The following is a 15350-nucleotide window of genomic DNA, read 5'->3' as shown; positions in this document are numbered from 1 at the left end:
GCATGACTTTACTCTGAATTTGGAGATGTTCCTTGTGAGCATCAGTTTTCTTCCAGTCCATCTTAGCAAATTCTTCAGCATTTTAATTTTTTAAATTCATCTTTTCCTTCCATCCTCATGCCTTCTGTCTTGGAACTCACACTTGCTCCACCACTGTTGCTTCCTTTGATGGCATCTTCTCTTACCTGCCTTGTCACTGGTCTCCTCTCTCAAGTTCTTTCTATTACTCACGTCTTTCTTATCCTAAAGGGTTTATGTACTTCCCATTTTCTTGCCTATTTAAGGCACTCTGTTTCCTCATGCCATCTTCGGTTTCTACTTCCACAGTGCCAACTATCAACCCTTTGCCACTGACTTCTGCTAAAATATCTCCTTTCCAGCTAATCAGGGACATCCTAATTGCCAAGACCCCTGTAGAGCTGTGTATCCCCTTGACCACTTCCTTCCACTGGCAACTCTCACCTCTATGGTGCTGAATCCCCTGGTTCCTCCCCTGTTTCTTCTTTGCTTTGTTTTACTGTCTCCTCTTCCCACAGCCCATATATAGGCAAGTCCTAACATTTGCTTTATCCCTAATGATGATGAAAGCTTCCACTACTTAAGCCATATACTCTACACATCAATCCAGTGTCAGTGTCCATCATTGACCTACTGAATCCAGTTCTGCCCTTTGAGTTGAGTTTATTTTAGTATGGTTGTCCTGATTGGGACTCAAGGTACTCATCATTTTCTGTATGCCCTCCCTCCTAACCTCGGATAATAACAGTTATTATAATTATAGTTACTAAGTAATATGTATATGTTATATATGTGCTTCTATGTGCTATAGGTCATCCATTGCAATGCCAATGGCATCTCAATGAGGCAGGTGTTTTTATTTTCATTTTATAAATGAGAACACTGAGATCGTGATATAACTGGCCCAAGTTGATACAGTGCAGCGGGGATTCAAAGCCAGATCTAACTGCATCAACCTATATTAACTTTTATGCTTTGAGGACAGTTTAAGATAGTAGTTAAACACATGGCAGCTGATGCTAAATTTTCTAGGTCCCAGTGCTGGCTTATGTTGAGATACCCTTGCAAGTTTTATTTGATCCTTAAAGTCTTTGACAGAACGAGAGAAGCTTCAGGCAACTGAACCTGCATTCACTGTTAGGCTGAGACAAAGTCAGAACTGCTCCCCTGTGGACAGTCTTTTGGCATTTGAAAGATCCTTCTCCTCCTCCTCTTCCTCTTCCTCCATCTTTTAGCATCTGCACCGGTAGCACAGTAGTCATCTGTCAAATATTTGTTGGATGCTGATTATGTCCCTCTCACTGTGCTAGACACACAATGACATCAACAGTGAACTCTCAGATATAAATAAAACTGCTTTCTGAGAATGCGACAGTGTGAGCCTTAGCCAAATTGCAAAATGACAAAGATAGATACCATTTCTCTTCTCCTCTCATTATCCTTTCGGCATGGACCCCACTCCTCTTCCAAAAGCCTTTGTTGCCACTCCCTAGATTTCTGAAGCAAATAGCATGTTAGCTGGAAAGAGGCATTGGATCAGGGCTCAGGAGACCTATCCTGATACTGCACTGTATTTATTTGGTCAAATTCCTTTATCACAAAGAGTTTCAGTGTTCCCCGCTGTAAATGTGAAGTTGTGTTGAGGCTGCCTGGAAGATAGCACCAACCTTCATCACTGAAGAAGTATCTTAGGCCCTCAGATAAACATTTTAGAAGGAATCTCTAAAATAAGCTAGTTTTAATGGTAGTCAAATTGCTATTAAATCTAGGTTTCCAAAGTATTTTACTATTGTTAAACCAAGGTTTCCAAAAATATTTTACTCTTCAAAGCAAATTAACAGAATGTGAGTATTACAGCATAATGGCACAAGTTTTTATTTTTTCTCAATTTGTTTCTGGCATTTTAAAGGCATCCACTGTGGATAATTGGCATTGTTTAGTTTATTATACAGAATAAAAGCCTTCTCTTCTCCATGTCCCCTTTAGTTGGTTAAACTCATTGGGAATCACTTTGGATAATCCTTTAGAAAAATAAGTTAGATTAAAAACTTTTATTTCTATTATACATTTATATAAGTAAGGCAGAGACCTTGTGAGACTTTCAAAGGAAAGAAGGAAACAATAAAATGTATGCTACAAATTGAACACAATCCATGTCAATACTTTCTCAATTTGAGCAGTGAATCTCAACTGGGACAGTTTTGTACCCCCCTCCCCCACCCACTCCTCCCCAGAGGACATATGGTACTATCTGGAGATATTTTTGATTGTCACAACTTGGCAACTTGAGGACGGGTGTTACTAGCATTTAGTGGGTAGAGGCAGTCGCGCTGCCAAGCATCCTGAAATGCATGGGACCCCTCCACTTCCCACCCCCTCAACAAAGAGTCATCCAGTCCAAAATGCTAATAGTGCCCAGGTTGAAAACCCTTGACTTAGAGACACAGCCAGGGTGGTTCAAACTTGTCTTCTAGTTTCTAAACTGGAACGCTTCATGGGTATATGAACTGAATTCTGCCTAAAAACAAGCAAAAATAAAAATCATTTTGGAGCTTCTCTAAATTTCACAGGGATAGAGTTGGTGGCACTCCACTGATGGCAAAGCAATCACCACTTCTGTCTTTATTTTGGAGTGCAGAGCTTAATTATCTGCAACAGCACCCATGGAAGTTGTCATGATGGTATGAGAAGAAATAACCACCCCCAAAAGTCCTGGAAAAGTTTTAATGAAAGTGGTAGTCAGGAGAAATGGAAGGAGGTAACTGTCACCCTCTTTCTAAAACAACTGAGGGCTCCTGGAGGCAACTGCCTTCAGCCATGCTGTGTCAAAAGGACCTTGTCAAGTAAAGGCTGTAATTGCCAACAACTTCCCTGGGAAAAAGGGAAAGAAGAGTTTCTGTCACTCTGTGAATTGCTTTAACACAAAGCACAATGGGTGGGTGGATGTGACAGCTTTTAAGCAGACAGTTGCTCTAGGTGAGCCAACAATAGAGTGACCCTGCAGATGTTTAATGAGCTCAGTGGAATGAGCTCACTTTGCTCCTCTCCACTAGCTGTGAACTATTCTCACAAGTACTGACTCAGGGTGCAAATATTTTTGAGTAAGATGTGTAACTTCTCTTGGTTGCCTATAAATGCATTGTAAAATGTATAGCATTGCAGAATTATAGTCTGTTAGAAACATAAAAAGATAAATAATGTTAAAAGATAAAGAAATTAAGGATGCTATTTATTCCTACATGAGACAGAAGAGACAAGAGCCTAACACATGGAGAGTGTATGAAACATCAGGGACCTTAGGGTCAGGAAACAATAGGTACCTTCTCTTTCTTCCTCCACACCAGAAAATACCCCAAATTGTTGACAATGTTGCCTCAATGCTTTTCCAGTAGGTGGTAAAGGATTATAGGTAAGAAGCTAAGAATGGGGGAAATAGGTCTAGTGGGACAGAGTCTTGGGGAAGGGAGCACATCCAGGGAGAGATCAGACTCTAGAATGGCTTCCAGATGCTGATTTCCAAGGTTCCAAGGTGAGTGCCCAGAGACAGGGGTACATAAATTCCAGCCACTAACCCAAATGTGACTCTGAACACCAGAAAAGGGGTCTCACCCTCAAAATGCTTTCCCACTGTTTTTTCAGAAAACTGTCATAATTTTATCGTAAGTTTACAGTGACTGCTATGTCAAGGGCACACCATCCCCGAAGTTATGCAAAGCACAGTCTTCAAAACCATAAAAGAGCAGCTCTGGTGAAGATAGCAACGGTCAGAAAGGCTGAAGTTTTAAAATTCAGTGATCTTAGTTCATCTCCAGTAAATGAGAGAAAGCTCTTCTTCACAGAAGAATGCCAGCTAACAAATTTAGGAGGAACAATAGGACTACAAAATCATTTTTGCTCTTCCTATTGAAATACAACTGATGCAGATAAGAATCATCAATGAATGCTAAAACTATGAGGTGGAGAACAGAATATTAATGTGGTGCCTGAATCACCCTACAAATTACTTATTTTTAAAAAAGAAACAAATATGTCTTTACAGTGGAGAAATCTGGTAGCCACCACTTCATTCAAGGAACCACATTTAGCATCACCAATCTCCGGTGGTTATAAAATGAAGTACACAGCATCACCACATTTGGAGTATGCTTAACAAAAATGTTTAACCTGAATCTAATCAAGCCCTGTCTTATTCCATTTGTGCTGCCCATAACAAAATGTCTGAGACTGGGTAATGTGTGACAAAAGAAATATATGTTTCACAGTTTTGGGGGCTAAAAGTCCAAGATCAAAGTGCTGGCAGTTTTGGTGTCTATTGAGGGCCTAGTTTCTGCTTTCAATCTGGCACCATTGCTGCATCCTCTGGAAGGAACATAATGCTGTGTTACTACATGGCAAAAGAAATGGAAGGGTAACAGGGACTAAGAGCTCTCTAGGTTGGGTGCAGTGGCTGGCCGCGCATGGTGGCTCACACTTGTAATCCCAGCACTTTGGGAGGCTGAGGGGGGCGGACCACAAGGTCAGGAGTTCGAGGACAGCCTGGCCAACACAGTGACACCCAGTCTCTACTAAAAATACAAAAAATTAGGCAGGCGTGGTGGTGGGCACCTATAATCCTAGCTACTCAGAAGGCTGAGGCAGGAGAATCGCTTGAATTTGGGAGGCAGAGGTTGCAGCGAGCTGAGATCGTACCACTGCACACCAGCTGGGGTGACAGTGTGAGACTCCGTCTCAAAAAAAAGCCTCACCTCTAATATTATCACATTGGTGATTAAGCTTCTACATATAAATTTTGAAGGAACACATTCAGTCCACAGCAAGCCTTTTTATCTAACTTCATTTCTATAGAAAATACAAAAGAAAGATACAGAAACAAGTAAAATAACACCATGAGAAAAAAGTTAGGTAGATTCAGAATGTAGGTCTGGTCTCTGACAAAGTCATTATCACAGAATAACAATAATAAATTAACTTATTTGTTGCCCCAAATTACAGAACATATTAATATGTTTCTGCAGTAGTGATGGGTGAATGACACCAATATCGAAAATTCCCCTGGCCAAATATTATAGAACCTTTTATATTTGATAACCATTTTTCAGATTACTTTTTCTTTTTTCTACATTAATGAAACACTTAATCAAAATATACTCTGGTAAAAAATGTTTATCATTTAATATAAAAGTTTATAATAAAGTACAGCAATTTTTGCGCTTATCAGTCCCTACCTCCCCAAAACAGTCACCTTTAGCAATTTTGGCTACGTTTTAAAAATAAATATTGTCATAGCTCTTAATAATGTGTTTATACTATAGTTTCTCAGTTTGTCAATTTGAGAAAAGCTAACTTCTGCTACAAGCAAGGATTTTATTATTCTATATTCCTATCTCATCTATCCTTAATATAGTTACATCATTTTTAGTTAAATTAATAAAGGATAATTTCATGTAAATATTATGAACATTACATATGAATTTTGGGGGACACATATATTCAAACCATAGCACACTGAAAAGGTAACTACTCTGTAGAAAGGCAGAAGGGTACATCAAATTTTTATAAAATAATTTCTACTCATACCTGTTTATCTCTTTGACTGTTTACATCGGTCATATATTTATCAACCTTCTGTCTGTATATATGCACAGAAAGATGTCTATAATGATGTTTGCTAATTGCTAATGCTGGCTGTTTCTGTATGGCAGGAATTGGGATGCTTTATTTTTTTTTCTTAAATTTTTTTTATTGATTGACATTTTAAATAGGCACATATCATTGAAAAAAAGTAATTACAATGCAAAAGCAAAACTCAACCAACCAACAGAACCACTCAACCAATCAGTCAGGGCGGGGACTAAGGTGAGGCAAGTCAGGTACCTAGGGTACAAAATTTAAGGAGGCACTCCCTCTCAGGGTCATCTAAGTACAACCTAGGCTCCTCAGTTGCCTCCTTAGAGTCCTAGAAAGCCCTTTCAACAATACAGGGGGACTACAGATCAATGTAGATGAAGAACTACATGTTTGAAATCCTGTGCAGATAAGTAAAGCATACTCTTTCTCCATTATAAATGATTAGTTTGCTTTTTTAACTGTCTGCAAAATAAATCATAGTTTTTACATTTCAGAAGTTTATTGATAAGATACTCTTAAACTAACCAACACCAAGTTTTCCCGTTCTTTTCCTCTCCCTCAATTCAACACATGGGTGAGTAAGTCACAGCCTCTGGCCAGGGCCAGGGAAGGACGCTGGAGAGGGGCGTGCTGTCTCCAGCATTTCTTGCTTTTCCCTCAACTAGGACTCTCCTGATCACTTTAGCTAAGGCAGCACATCATCTTCCTATGTTTTTCCAGCCCACTTTTCTGCTTTAACATCTTCCTGGTGGTTATCCTACTCCAAACATATTCACACTTTACATGTATAGTTTTATTTTGTGTATTATGTTTGATTTCTTGTCTTGCCTTGTTAGAACATAAGCTCTGCAATGCTACCCCTCATGGAAGCATGATGGCACATAGTGGATTTTAGTTAATATTTGCTGAATGGAAGAATGAATGAGTTCATTGGATTTTCAATGAATGATTGTGAAACTGATACTGTTCTTGGCAACCTGAATATGAATAAAATATACAGTCTTTGCTCTCTACAGAGAGTCCACATGCCAGACTCTCCCTGCCTCTGCTCCCAGCCCTGTTCATTTGCCTCAGACAATCTTATCTAACAAACACTGAACTTTTGTTTTTACCCCTTTTTCCTTTTCTTATATTCTCTGTCTCCCTTTTTTCCCTTAGCTTTTGCCCAATTATAATAGGGGAATATTTTTTCCGCCCCTAAAAAAAATCACTCACTGATGAACATTAAAAAATAGTGTTAGTAATTACACATTTATCAAGAGAATCAATTTTGGAGAGAAAACAGTAACAATAGTATTATTGACCATGAATGTCTGTTAAGTGCTTGCTATATACCTGACTCTGCCAAGCAATTATGTGCATTGCCTAACTTAATCAGTACAGATAAGAAAATGATGGTGCAAGAAGTAACTTGCCCAGGCCACAAAGCTGGTAACTGGTCTGATCCAGATCTTGACTTCTCCCAGGGGTAACAGGGAGGCTGAGTTGCTAATTTCCAGTATAATCCTCTCTGTGGGGTTTTTCCTCCATCCCCTCACACATTACAAGGAGAATGAGATGTTGCTTTCTTCACATTCCTATAGCACTCTGCTCATACACTACTTCAGCTCTTATCACATAAAATGTTTGGTATGCATCTGAAAAGTTCAGCTGGGTACATTTTCACTCATTACCAGTGTTATAAACTATTTGATCCCCTTTTCATTGCAATAAGGGTTGTAATAGAAGTAGGAGCTTCAGGTTTAGATAGACTAGAGTTCAAAAGCTGGCATCTACTACTTACTAGCTGTGTCATGCTGGGAAAATTTTTAACCCTTCTGAATCTTAGCTTACTCATGTGTAGCATGAAGATAATGATACTCGTGTAATGGTGTAATGGGAATAAGCTAAGATACGTCTGTAAAGGGCCTGGCATAGTGTCTCACATAACACAGGTGCTCAGTGAGTACTTTTTATCTCTCTCCTGCCCACCTCGACTCTGATTCTCCCACTGCATCTTATATAGCATTTCAGCTATATTACATGTTATCTGATATGGTTTGCATTAGTTTTCTATTACTGCTCAACAAATTACTGAAACTTAGCAGCATAAATACAAACACTTATTATCTCAAATTTTCTTTGGGCCAGAGATCTGGGACCATCTTAGCTGGGTAGTTTAGGTCAATTTCTCATGAGGTTACAGTCAAGATGTCAGCTGGAGGTATAGTCATCTCAAGGCTCAACTGGGGGGAAAATCTGCTTCCAAGTTCACTGCCATTGCTGCTGAGATGCTTTAGGAGATCTGTGTCTTAGTTCATTTTTGCTATAAAGGAATAACTGAGGCTGGGAAATTTATAAAGAAAAGTTTTTTTGTTTTGTTTTGTTTTTGTTTTTGTTTTGGCTCATGGCTCTGCATCTGTTGAGGGCCTCAAGCTATTTTCACTCAAGGAGGAAGGGGAAGAGGAGCCAATGTGTGCAAATCACATGGGGAGAGAGAAAGTGAGAGAGAGGAGGTGCTCTCTCTCTCTTAGGCTCTTTTCAACAATCAGTTCTGTGGGAACTAACAGTGAGAATTCTCTCATTCCTGTGAGAATGGCACAAAGCCATTCATAAGGGATTTGCTCCTACAATCCAAACACCTTCTGCCAAGCCCCATTTCCAACACTGGGGATCAAATTTCAACATGAGACTTGGTGGGGACAAGCAAACCATACCTGGATTATAACAATCTGCTCTAAGCTTACTCCTGTGGGCTTCTCTGTAGGGCTATCTCAGGACATGAAAACTGGCTTTCCTCAGAGCAAGCAATCCAAGAGAGAGTGAGAGAGAGCACCCAAGATGGAAACCATAGCCTTTTTATAATTTGATCTTGAGAGTGACATTCCATAACTTTTACTGTATTTTATTCATTAGAAGTGAGTCAATAAGTCTGGCCAACATTCAAGGGGGAGGGAATACTGCAAGAGCATAAATACCAACAGGTGGAGATCACTGGGACCATTTTAGAGTCTGCCTATACCACATGGTTTAAATAGTCTTACAGAGCTAACCTGAGGATTGTGAGCCAGTCAACCTCATTTCATAACTTTTTTTTTTTTTTCTTTGAGACAGAGTCTCACTCTGTTGCCCAGCCTGGAGTGCAGTGGCATGATCTTGGCTCACTGCAGCCTCTGCCTCCTGGGTTTAAGCCATTTTCATGCCTCAGCCTCCCAAGTAGTTAGGATTACAGGCATGTGCCACCATACCCAGCTAATTTTTGTATTTTTAGTCGAGATGGGTTTCCACCATGTTGGCCAGGCTGCTCTCGAACTCCTGACCTCAGGTGATCCACCCGCCTCGGCCTCCCAAAGAGCTGGGATTACAGGCATGACCCACCATGCCTGGCCATCATCTCATTAGCTTTTACAGAAAAGTTAGTCTTGCCTTTATAAAAGGGACTTACACACCTTGAGAATACAAATATTACTAAACTGGGTAACATGCTATACCAGTAATAGAATTTCAACACAATCTAAAAAATAATGATAATGATAATGGTGATAATGATTTTCTTTTGCATAGAATTAGAAGTTATCACACTATCTTTCCATTCCTATTCTATGTAAAACTATATTTTTTCTTTGATTCATTTTTTTAAACTATTTCTTCTAAGTCTGTCCCCTTGGTACATTTTACACTTTCTTTTCTTTGGTCTGTAGATACACACACACCCAGCTTCCTTTCTCAGGGAGCACCAAAGGTCAGGTAGAAAGTCATGGAGAAATAAAAATACCACTTTCAGCCCTTACTGAAAGGGCAACTTGTTTGTTATTCCCAACTAAGCCACAGTGTGCTCCAATTATCTCCCCAGAGCAAAATGTCCTGCCTATGACTTATCTTGTTTCCTGTTCCCCCTTTCTCTTGCTGGCTGCCTTTAATTATGGCACTGCCTAGTTGCATTAGTCTCTAGTTGCAACTAGACGCCTAGTTGCATCCCTTAAAGGGGATGAAATTGATCAAATTTGATATTTATATCCATTCAGGTTTATAATAAAGATTATATAAATACTAAAGTATGTAAGATATAAGTAGCAAAACATATTTAAATATACATTAAATTTTTATTTTATAATTATTAAAATATATATATATAGTACATATATATTAATCTCCAAGCAGGATATATATATCTATATATATATATATATAGTAGATTCAACAATAGAGATATGATATATCATGTTCTTCTATTTCTATGAATTACTGAGAACAAATTTTATTAGAGAAATAGGGTATCTATAACTTTCCATCCTCAACAAATTCTGCTTTTGCATCATTCTTTCTCAGTAGAAAGAAATAAGAAGCCAGATGAATATACAAAAAAAGGAGGATAAGGGACTATGGACAGGTGAATATATATTCTGAGATAAATGAATTTGACAATGACAGCTACTTTGGGAACAGGGAAAGAAAAAAATAACAATGGGATATTGATCATCAATCGTAAAAGAAAATGTTACAAAAATGAAAACTTGATAGGATAATTTACTTGTGGCAGACCTTATGTCATTTACTTATGCGGAAATGTATTCCTAGCAGAATGTTTTGAGGAAGAAGAAGAATTAGAGGCTTTTAAGACTTGTCAGGGACCTTACATCCATCTGGTCTTGTTGGAGATGCACAGATGAGGAACAAATGAGGAAAATTCTATAAGGTTCAATGCTATTTTGTTGAAGTGCCAAGACTGAGAGTCACTGAATTCATAATTCAGTGGCTTTTATTAATACTTGTTCTTTCTTTCTTTCTTTCTTTCTTTTTTAGAGCTAAGGGTCTTGCTATGTTGCCCAGGATTCATGTCACTGAATTCATAATTCAGTGGCTTTTATTAATACTTGTTCTTCCTTTCTTTCTTTCTTTCTTTCTTTCTTTCTTTCTTTCTTTCTTTCTTTCTTTCTTTCTTTCTTTTTCTTTCTTTTCTTTTCTTTCTTTCTTTCTTTTTTAGAGCTAAGGGTCTTGCTATGTTGCCCAGGATTCATGTCACTGAATTCATAATTCAGTGGCTTTTATTAATACTTGTTCTTTCTTTCTTTCTCTTTCTTTCTTTCTTTCTTTCTTTCTTTCTTTCTTTCTTTCTTTCTTTCTTTCTTTCTTTTTCTTTCCTTCCTTCCTTCCTTCCCTCCTTCTTTTCTTTCTTTCTCTCTCTCTCTTTCTCTCTTTCTCTCTTTCTCTCTTTCTCTCTTTCTTTCTTTCTTTCTTTCTTTCTTTCTTTCTTAGAGCTAAAGGTCTTGTTATGTTGCCCAGGCTGGATTTTAATTCCTGGGCTTAAGGATCCTCCTACCTCAGCCTCCCAAGTAGCTGGGACTACTGGTGCATTCTACCACACCCAGCTAATAATTCTACTTTATATCCTGCAAGAGAATTGGTTTAAGTTTTTACTTATAAATGTCAAGTTTCTTATTTTCTACGTTGCTTAAGACATTAAAAAGTCTTAAATAAGCCTGTCAAGTGAACTTTCCTTATATCCCATGTGAAAATTATACTTTTAATGTAAATTTTCCCCAATTCTTGTGATACAGCATGTCTGAGAAAGATCAAAACTGTCTGGTATCAGTTCACATAGTGATTGGCTTAGGACTTGCAAACAGTAGTATCTTCACAGGTATTGGTTGAACTATTCTTTTTTTTTTTTTGAGACAGAGTCTCACTCCTTTACCCAGGCTGGAGTGCAGTGGCATGAGCTCGGCTCACCACAACCTGCTGGGTTCAAGCAATTTTCCTGCTTCAGCCTCCCCAGTAGCTGGGACTGCAGGTGTGCACCAATACGCCCAGCTAATTTTTGTGTTTTTAGTAGAGATGGGGTTTCCCCATGTTGACCAGGCTAGTCTCAAACTCATGACCTCAAGTGATCTGTCTGCCCTGCCCTCCCAAAATGCTGGGATTACAGATGTGAGCCCTGCACCCAGCCTGGTTGAACTATTCTCAGACAACATAATGTCATATTCATGTGTAACATGTCATTGGTGCAGATTATAACTGAAGAAACTACATGAAGTCCACACTACTGAATGCACCTAGAACTAAGGCCAGTGTATCCCACCAAACCTGCATCCTAAGATCCACTCATACAAGTAAGTGTTTCCCTATGAAACTTACTCCGTAAAATTAGAAGAAGAGATTTGTTCATCAAGTGCTTAGAAATCAACACAGGAACACATCGAACATGAAAAATCAAGGACATATTACTCTTCCAAAGAAAAACAGTAATTTTACAATAACAATAATAGGCAAATACATGAAATGCCAGAAAAAGAATTTTTAAAAAATCTTTAGGAATTTCAGTGAGATACAAGAAAATATAAACAGACAATTTAACAAAATGAGGAAAATAATTCATGATTTGAATGAGATATTCAAGAGATCAATATCATAAAAAAGAGCAAAACGAAAATCCCAGAGCTGAAGAATTCAGTAAAGGAAATAAAAATACAACTAAGAGGTTCAACAACAGATCAGACCAGAATAAAGAATTTCTGAACTTGAAGATGGGTCTTTTGAAATAATAAAAGAAGGCCAAAAAAAAAAAAAAAAAAAAAAAAAAGTGAAGAAAGCCTACAGAACTTATGGGATACAAGTAAGTGAACAAATGTTGTTGGTATTATGGGTGTTCCAGAAGGAGAAAACATGGAAAAAGGTGAGGAAAACATATTTCGTGAGATAATAACTGAAAACTTCCCAAGTCTTGGGAGAAAGACCGACATTCAGGTCCAGGAAGCTCGATGAACCCCAAATGGATTAAACCTGAACATATCCTCTCTGAGGCAGATTATAGTAAAACTGTCAAGAGTGAAAGACAAAGAAAGAATTTTAAAGGCAACAAGATAAATGTTTTGAGTCACATATATGAAAATCTCCATTAGATTTTTCAGCAGGAATTTTAGAGACCAACAGAGAATGAGATGATATATTCAAAGTAGTGAAAGAAAAATACTTGGCAGGCACAAACATTATGCCCAGCAAAGCCATTCATCATAAAAGAAGAAAATAAAATATTTCATAAACAAGCAAAAACTAATGGAAATCATCACCATTAGATCAATTTTTTAAGAAATATCCAAAGGAGTCTTACATCTAGAAATGAAAAAAAACAATAACCACCACCATGAAAACATGAGAAACTATAAAACTCAATGATAGAGCAGATACATAAAGGGGAAGGGAAGGAATCAAAACTCGTCACTACAGAAAACTACCCAATAGTAAAAATAAACAATAGGAGAGGAAGTAAGGAACAAAGGATATACAAAAAAAAAAAAAAAAAAAAAAAAACTAGAAAACAATCAATAAAATGACAATATTAAGTCTTCACCTATCAATAATAACCTTGAATATAAATGGATTAAATTCCTCATTTAAAAGATATAGACTGGCTGAATAATAATAATAAAATAAGACCCAACTATATGCTGCCTAAAAGAAGCTCACCTCATCTTTAAGGACAATCACACTGAAAGTGAAGGGCTTAAATAAAAAGTATTCCATAAAAATAGAAACTAAAAGCAAAAGGAAGCAGGAGTAGTTATACTTAGACAAAACAGACTTCAAGTCAAAAGCTGTACAAAGAAACAAAGACATTACATAATAATAAAGGGATCGATTCAGCAAGATAATATAATAATTGTAAATGTATATGTGCCTCAAACTGGAGCACTCAGATATATAGAGCAAATATTATTAGATCTAAAGGGAGAGATAGACTCCAATCTCTATCTACAATAACAATTGAGAACTTCAACACCCACTCTCAGCATTGGATCGATCATCTAGACAGAAAATTAACAAAGAAATGTTAGATATAAACTGCACCACAGATCAAATGGACCTAATAGACATTTTATTTAACATAGAACATTTTACTCAACAGCTGGTAAATACAAATCTTTTTCATCAGCACGTGGAACATTCTTCAGGACTGACTATGTATTAGAACACAAAACAAATCTCAAAAAATTTTTAAAAATTGAAAACATATCTACTATCTTCTCAGACCACAATGGAATAAAACTAGAATTCAATAACAAGATGCCTAATGTGTTGTGTTCTACAGTATAGAAAAGTTTTTCCATTACATTAATCCATAATCCTCTCAATAACCATTTGAGGGTGGCATTTTTCATGCCTTTGTAGAAATAAAGAATATTGGAGTTAAATATGATTCACCCAAGATCTCATCCCTAGTAGTGGCAGATCCAAAAATTCAATGCAAAATCATGAGTTCTTTATACCATCCCACACTACAGGTAGTTTTGGCTCACTGCCACCAAGGCAAAATGCTGTTCAATATTTGACTCATCATTAGCACCTTTATAAGGAGATTGAGAAAAACAGAAAAGCAGAAAACTCAAATTGCTCATTTGTAACTCCTATGAATGGAGGGGTAGATTAAAATCTTAGTAATAAGAAAATTTGGATTGTCCACATACTGTTACAATCTGTCAAGCTACATGAACAAATGATTACAATTTATAAAAAACAACTGAGTGGTTACTACATGACCAACTTTCCCACAGATAACAATTATAGTGCTGAACAAAATGCAAAAATCAACTATCTGAAGGTACTGGAGAATGGCCAAAACCAAGCAGAAACTGAAGGAGAATCTATACTAGGAAGAAGAGTGAATTTTCTGTTTTTATGACTTTGACAAGCATACACTAGTCTCTATCACATAGATCAGCTAAAACTCATGTTTAGAGAAATCTGGCTCAATGCATCATACATCAGAGTTGGGGTGACAAAACCTCAGACAGGATTGAGTGAGAACAGAAGCTCCAGATTCTGCATATAAATACTCCAAATATTTGACTGACCTCTGAATTATGCATGTGTAGTTCAGCTTTTAAGCAACCTAATTAAGAATAAAATAACTGAACACAAATTTCAGCTGCCATGTACCACGGAGAAAATAAGAGTTTGTTGTTTTATTTCATCTAAGCTAACAGGCTGCTAAAACAAAACATAACAAAAAATAAACATTCTTTGGAGGAATATAACAGAATCTAGAGATTTTATTATTTACAATATCCAGGACATAATCCAAAATTACTAGGTATATGAGGACACAGAAAAATGTGACCTATACTTAAAAGAAAATGCAATCAAGGCAGAATGACTCTAAGATGACCCAGGTTTCAGAATTTGCCTACAGAGTTTAAAGCAGTGATTATAACCTTAATCAAATATGTAAAGGAACATAAACTCTTAATAAATGAACACATAGGAAATCTCAGCAGAGAAACAGAAACTATATAAAAAAAGAACCAAATGGAAATTTCAGAACTGAAAAATACACCATCTGAAATTGCATTTCTGATGGGCTTAATAGCAGTTTGAAGATGATAGAAGAACCAGTGAACTTGAAGCTGGAACAGTATATATTATCCAATCTGGAAAACAGAGAGAAAAATATTAGGGAAAAAAGAAGCAGAACCTCAAAAATATGTGGGACAATATCAAGAGGTCTAACATTTTAAAAATTGAAGTATTAAAAGTAAAGAAGAGAATGGGCAAAAAAATGTGAAGAAATAATGACTGAAAATGTTCTAAATTTGGTGAAAGTTATAAATTTACAGATTCAATAAGCTCAGTAAACCATAATCAAGATAAATATAGATATATAATAATTAAACTGCTAAAAACCAAGAATAGAGAGAAAATCTTAAAAGCAGCCAGAGAAAATGATACAT

Source organism: Piliocolobus tephrosceles, chromosome 5 (genome assembly GCF_002776525.5).
Source record: "Piliocolobus tephrosceles isolate RC106 chromosome 5, ASM277652v3, whole genome shotgun sequence".
Lineage (NCBI taxonomy): Eukaryota > Metazoa > Chordata > Mammalia > Primates > Cercopithecidae > Piliocolobus > Piliocolobus tephrosceles.
This window is presented reverse-complemented; position numbering follows the sequence as displayed.